Source organism: Euprymna scolopes, chromosome 36, assembly GCF_053919585.1.
Source record: "Euprymna scolopes isolate OS-2025 chromosome 36, ASM5391958v1, whole genome shotgun sequence".
NCBI classification, from domain to species: domain Eukaryota; kingdom Metazoa; phylum Mollusca; class Cephalopoda; order Sepiida; family Sepiolidae; genus Euprymna; species Euprymna scolopes.
This window is the reverse complement of record NC_136517.1, coordinates 87,200,091-87,207,494: the sequence shown is the minus strand read 5'-3', so window position 1 is coordinate 87,207,494 and position 7,404 is coordinate 87,200,091. Positions and strand designations below refer to the sequence as shown.

General features: G+C 36.1%; 1 non-coding gene across 1 annotated transcript; it reads right to left on the bottom strand.

The window, feature by feature from the left end:
- Positions 1–5,275: 5,275 nt before the first annotated feature.
- Positions 5,276–5,347, bottom strand: Trnae-cuc (transfer RNA glutamic acid (anticodon CUC)). The gene has a single exon. It is a non-coding gene; the product is annotated as a tRNA-Glu (tRNA).
- Between the last annotated feature and the right edge of the window lie 2,057 nt (positions 5,348–7,404).

Sequence of the window (7,404 nt, the reverse complement as noted above, 5' to 3'; positions counted from 1 at the left end):
CTTGCGACATACTCGGCTACAACGTGTTGGGTCCCATAGTGATTATATATTAATGCGTGTGTAAACGTTACAGACTTACTCCCTTGTATGATGCTGTCCTGTGCGCAGATGATGTCTGCGCGTTCCTTCGGCCCCCAAAATCAACAGAGGTTAGACCATTCCTGTAATGATCCAGTTTCTATTGATTTTTGCGGCGGGAGTTTAGTTCTGTGCAGTTCTAGGAGGTCCACTCACCCAGGCTTTACCTTCTCTTCTTGAGAAGGGTTCAGTTTATTGCTAATCGCCTGGAGCGCCCTCGCTGGGGAATGGGACGCTGACTTCTCAATCTCACTTTCCGACCCTTGTTCTTGCAGTGGGAGAGAACTAAATACCTTCTGCATAAAATCTAAAAGTGTATTCTTATGTAAAAACGTACCGGGGAAGACAATGGAAGTAGTGCCGAATTTCTACGGGCACCGCTAAGAGGGCTATGAGGCCATGGCCTCCGCAAAAGTTTTTTTTTTTTATATGTAAATCATTTTAATTTTAGAAGCGAAGAATAGAGTTTTCCGTTGGGTAGCCAATCCGTAGAAGTCTGGAATTGTAAAAGCTTGCTGACAAAGAATAAGGTAAACTATCTACTTATATATAAAAGTCACTTTGTGTGTATGTGTGTGTACATGAGAATTCGTTCTCTATGTACCCCGAAACGGCTAATCCGATTTTCTTAAAATTTCACACAAATGTACTTTATGTCACTGGGGACGTTCTTAGATATGTTTTGTAAATGAATGCCTCCGATAAATATCGAAAATCGATACTAAAGAAATCTGATTAAAGAAGGAACTATCTGATTTCGACCCAAGTTAACGCCCTTATACAGCCTAACATCACAATTGCATTTGAGAAGTTTTATCATCGCACAAGCAAAAGGGCCCGGCGTATAAAATCAATAGTAAGTTCTTTGATAAGACAGGGGCGCATTCAAAATCAATATTGCTGTTTAGAGCATAATTGAACCATGATGATTGACCTTTTGCATTTTAAACTTTAATTCAAGCCATTGTATAAAAATAATTTTATAAAATCAACAGTAGGTTCTCTACAGTGCAATGTGGTTCCCCCGACTAGAGCAGGTAATCAATCGATTGGATTGAAAAAAAAAATGGGGTAATTTCATCGATTTCGATGAGAATAAAAGTATTGGAAGTGAGGAACACTGGTTGATCATCATTCAATACCGGGCAACGTCGGGTCTCCCTGCTAGTACATATAGTCATGAAATTTAAATCATGTGTATAAAATTACCCGGAAAAGACAACGGAAGTGGTAGGATTTTCTGCATAGAAGTAAGGTTCTTATCCTCTCCTGCTTGCACGTGGTAGAACGAATAAGAAACTGACAAATTTTGTGACACGATCGTTTGTCGGGGAGAGTTATGTTTGTCCGCGCCGTGGATATGTCTTTGGGACGGCTGTTACGTCCTGGGCTGAGCCCACTGAGGAGCCTCGCCTGGGCACGACACACTAACTCCCATCTGCTAGAAACAATAAAACAATAGGCACATCAGAGGCGTGGCTAGAGTAAACGTCGCCCGGGGCGGTCTGCTCAAATGTCATTCCACTGACATTGTGTCAACCCTCCTTTGCTGTCACCCGGACCGTCCCCCCACCCCGCTTAGATACGACACTTGGAGTTTTCAATAAACATCGGCAAAAATAATCTTCACTTACTATTTTTTTTTTTTTTAATGTAGAAGTTTCTGATATTTTAGAAAAGATTAAAAAAAACCTTTACATAATATTTTGAAAAATAAATCCTATTTTCAGACTATTTACGCACCTTAGCCTGGCTGAAAAAATTGTTGGGGTGACATTGTGTCATCTCTCTTTTGTTGTCACCCGCGGCGGACCGCCCCGCCCCCCTCCTCTAGCTACGCCACTGAAGCACATCACCTTTAAATCAAAGAGTGAATCTGTCGTCATCCATGCCTGTTGGTGGCAATGTTGACCTGACTACAACCTGAATGTCTTCAAGTCCAACGTAAACAAATTCCTGATGAACCGCTCCCTTAAGTAAGACACTTTATCAAATCTCCAATACTAACGATTACTACGATATTATCCCATTGATTACTATACACGCAATAACTATTATCCCTGAGTAGCTTCCGGGCCTTGATAAGTGATGACCTCCATGTAAAAAAAAGAAAAAATTAATTCTTTTATGGTTTCTTATTAAATGATTAGTTTCATTTAACTATTACGCTAAATTCTATTTATGCATAGTTTCTACATAGTGCATAATTGCGAGAATTTAAGATGAAAACGTTCTTGCACACGAATATGATGATTGCAACGTCTTGTCAGACGAGTGCCACTCCTTCAGACACTTAAAATCCATGAGCCCAAATGTCTGAGGGAGTATGTTACAGAGTCTTAGCTTTGTACGACAGCTAAGTGTCTCTCTCGGTTCAAAATGTTGAGATCCAGCAACAAGCAAGAGCAAGATAGCCAGCAACAAATTAAACTGCAGACCAGCTTAATGCGGGTACTGGTCTTCCGCTTTATGGTTTTTTTAAATCAGAGATTTGCTTCTCCTAGAAAGGTTGCCTTCACCACGGCTTACGGGAGCCCTCTCTACCCCAATACACATATACACACACACAAATATACACGGTGCTAGTTGGCCGTTGACACAGAAAAAGAGTTCATTCGCCCTTTGGGAAGTCTTGTTTTTAATTCTTCAGGGAGACTAGCCGCCCTCCTCACCAAACAAGTCTGGTGGGGGAACCAGTTTAGTCGCCGGTGACCCGACCATGAGGCAGGTAGTACTGGGTTACATGGTACGAGTAGCATATGACATGACCTGAAATACATACATACAAACAGATATACCAGGCGTTACAGTGTATTAAACGTAACGTTAAATTCCTTTGAATTAAAAAAAAAAACAGAAAGAAACTGAGACATGTGCATGCGAATATTGTTTTTTTTTCTAAACAGTTCACTTTTTGTCAGTAAAAAAAAAACTCGAGCTGAGATTGAAACTAAAACCTAAAGACTGTGAGTCAAGTACGATAACCATTAGGCCAGCTTGACAAGGTCTTAAACTGTGTTTTCAAACCTAAGGAACCTGTTATATGAACGTTTCGCGCATGCACAGTCGTGAAGCAGATAACAATTTGATGACTCCCCACCCCCACCAGGGTATCAATTTTTCAGTTTTGATCCCTTAGCAACCCTTTTTTCCAGATGAAAACCTATTAAAATGTCTGTAGATCAAAAATTCGTGGAGTATGTAGGTTGATAGTTGTCCTACACACCTACACACATTCTCACTATATATATATATATATATATATATATATATATATATATATAGTGAGAATGTGTGTAGGTATATATATATATATATATATATATATATATATATATATATATATATATATATATATATATATATATAAATTTTAGTCATTCAGTGAATTTAAAAATTTATGACAGGAAATGTTTAAGTTTCATATCAAAGATTTTGTTATTATTCTATGTAAGACAAAGAATACATTTGAGATATTTTAACTCCTTACCTATAGGATTTCGATGTCTACCATCTCTTCAGAAGAGAAAATATTAGCAAATATTTCTAATGGTTGACACGTAATTTGCTCAAGTCAGTGAGACATGGAAAATCACAATTAAAAATTGATTGAGTAATTAAAAGTCATAGAGTAAGGGAAGTTAAGAAAAGGATATAAAAGTTAACATCCAAATGTCATGGTAAAATCCGAAGTGAATGTCTTTGAAAGCAGTGTGGTAAAATGATCCAAACTGTATTTTGGGTAATTCGCCTCACAATGTAATGATCCGGATTGGGCATTTTTCTGGGGTAATTTTCCATTGTTATATAATGGGTCCGGTAAAAGTTTTTTTGTTTTTTTTATATATAGGTCCGGTGGATCTTTTTATTAATAAACATATAAATTAATATATTAAATATTTTTATACTTATAGAGCATGAGCTGAAAATTCCACTCTAAAATAACTTTCAAATTGACTGTTAGATAATTTTATTCTGAAGTATATATATATATATATATATATATATATATATATATATATATATATATATATATATATATATACTCTCTCCAGTGCTTTTTCTGCGCACATTTGAACTTTTCTTTTAATGATTTGGAACTCATTCCATTTGTGATTTTTTCCAAGGAATTCTGCCTTTTGGATCATTTTGGACCATTTAGAACTTACCTGTTGGATTGGAAGTTTTTAATTCGACCGTGTTTGGATTTTACCATTCTTGGATTTTTTACCCTTCACCGAACTATCCATTCATGTGATTTTTTTTATCATTTTTCTTTTACCTCCTACTCCCCTTACCTCACCCTTTTTTTAACCAAGTAAGATCTGTGACTTACTTGTAGTTTCATTAAATACTTTTACATGCAAAATCCGATCCGGCATTTTGCTAATTCCTGCCCTCTGATGAGAAGGAGAGTATTTCTTCGAAACTCCGCGGATTAAGGACTATCCACTTATCTTGTGCTTCCTTTTAAAATTAAATATGTTTTTAACTCTTTTTCAAGATGTCTTTTAACATGTTTTATTAATCATTTGTTCATATATATATATATATATATATATATATATATATATATATATATATATATATATAAAGTGACATTCTCAGTGTGTGTACGAAAAGTCGCTACCAAACTCCTCTCTGAATATTTGGTCTACAGAGTTGAAACTTGATATATAGGGTATTTGAACCTGTAGCACATTTTCGATTTGTTTTTTACCCGGCAAAAATAACTGCTAAGGGGTCAAAATTGAAAACAAAACATTTGACCTTGGCAGGAGTAGTCGATTAAACCTGTTTGTATGCACAAATCTACATTGATCGGTTGAAAACAGTGTTATTTTTTAAACTATTTATAAGTGTGTGGGTTTGCCTCAGAGGCTTAGGAATCAGGCTGGATATTTTCGGCTTCAATTTTAGCCGATGACACCAAGGCTTATTTTTATTTATTTATTTTTTTTTTAAACTTTTTAAACCGCTATATATTGGGTACAATATAATAATCGACAGAAAATTAACTCGATTGTAATAAATATGAAATCTCTATAAATTAAAACATCATATTTAAGCCTACTTTACGCCCAGACAACGCCGGGTGGCCTGCTAGTTTTAATATAAATTTATGTTCAATATATTTGGCAGTAAAGTGTTTTATTGCTAAATCTTAATTTTAAAAAAAAAAAAAAAAAAAGTATCATTCCCAAGCGGGGAATCGAACCCCGGCCGTCGCGGTGAGAGCGCGAAATCCTAACCACTAGACCACTTGGGAACATCTGACTATTAACGCCTAAAATTTCAGTTTTATTGTTTCGATTTCATGTTAGTAGCAGCAGCATCTTTTCTGTTTGATTTGTTGGATGAAGAAGCTGAGCGAGAAAGAGAATGAAAGAAAGATGGAGGATGGGAGGTTATTATTGTTATTAATTAATCTATGGTAGGCCTAAAGTACAATAATTATTACTTTTTTATTTAATTTCTTTTCTGATATGAATGGATATGAAGTAAGTAAGGAGGTTGAATACGAGCTACGACGTCCACCGATGTTTATAAAGGTCTTGCCCAAAGATGACATCTGCAAAAACGGAACGATTTCTTTTTGTTTTTTGTTTTTTTTTTTCAATTTTGTTTAGAAATTGTATTTTTTTTTTTAAATAAAAAACAAAAAAAATGGGTTACTAATTTTTCTTTTCGTTTGCTTATTCAAAAAAAATACAATTAAAAAAAAAAATCATTCAATTTCGTAAATGTCAGTTTCGGTCAAAACCTTTGTCAACATCGGGGGGGGGGACATAACTTGAATTTAACCGTAAATTAGCAGACGCTTAGGGTTTGTTTTACAATCCACAGAGATTTGAAAAAGTAGTCAAAAATTAAAATACATAACAAATAAATGTTATCAAATACAAGACAAGTTATTAAACTCTTCTATTGGTAAATTATAAACACCCTAACCTCCACATGTTAAAAACGGCTTTCGGAATAACCTCCTAACTTCGAAAGCTGTTCTTAACATGGAGATTTGAGAGGTTGAGGGGGTGTTTATTCCGAAAGCCCTTCTTTACATGGGGTGGTTAAGGAGGGTGTTTATTCCGAAAGCCGTTCTTAACATGGGGTGGTTAGGGAGGGTGTTTATTCCGAAAGCCGTTCTTAACATGGGAAGGTTGAGGAGGGTGTTTATACTACGCTGGGACAGGTCGTAAAAAAATACTCTTCTATTAATCTGGGACAATTTTTGGCGTATACTAAGCTAGTTAACAAATCGATTTTTTTTAATTTATCATTTTAAGCCAAAACAATATTACCTACTTAATTGTCATGTTAAATATGGTAATTTATCCAAAAATTACAAAAATTCTGTGTTTTTAGCAAAAAAAAAAAGTTTATCGCTATAGACAACAAATATTGCAACCATGAACAAATAATCTAAAATATTCGTTTCAGAGTTATGTCCCCTGTCTGTTTACTTTATAACGTCTAATAAAAATGCGACTTTACCCAATGTCCCGTAAAAATTACTTTTAACTATAAATAACTTTCTACTCGATGGGTTTTGTAATTTTTGGATATATTACTATTTTCGACATGACAATTAAGTACGTAATATTATTTTATTTTATTTTATTTTATTTTATTTTATTTGCTTAAAACGGCATATTTTAAATCCCTCGTTCCCCCTCGCCAATCTTTCACGAGAAACACCCGTCTGGCTGAAACTACTGTCAATAATTTTTGGGCATGCGCGAGCCTTTTCTAGTCTCACACAAAAACACGCGTTCACATTTCAAGCTATATTACTTGTCATATACATACGCGCACACAAATATACGCGCCCACGTCCACACACGTACATATATTCACGTTCGCGTGCATACACTCACATTCACGTGTATATACACACACGCTAACGTACACACATGTACTCACACACGCGCACACGTACGCACACAAGGACAACGTCACTTCCCCTTTCAAAGGATATCCACACATGCGCAAAAGACCACCGGAAACAAGTATAAAAGCAAGAGCAATAAGCAGCATCTTCCTTTTCCATCTCGCTTTCCGAGGTGAATGGTCGGTGCACCAGCTACCGCCGTTTCGGCAGGCGCACGCACGCGCGTACCTCACGCCACTTGCTACTATGTGGGACAAAAAGCCAACAGACAGTACGTACACTTTATACGCTTTCTCTCTCCATGAACTGGATTGACATTCTCATTCTCTCTCTCTTTCTCTTTCTACATGCCGGACGGACATTTCTCGTTCCACTACGTTCATCACTTCTCTTCCCACGCGCGAACAAACGATAGTGACCCGAACGTGAGATGA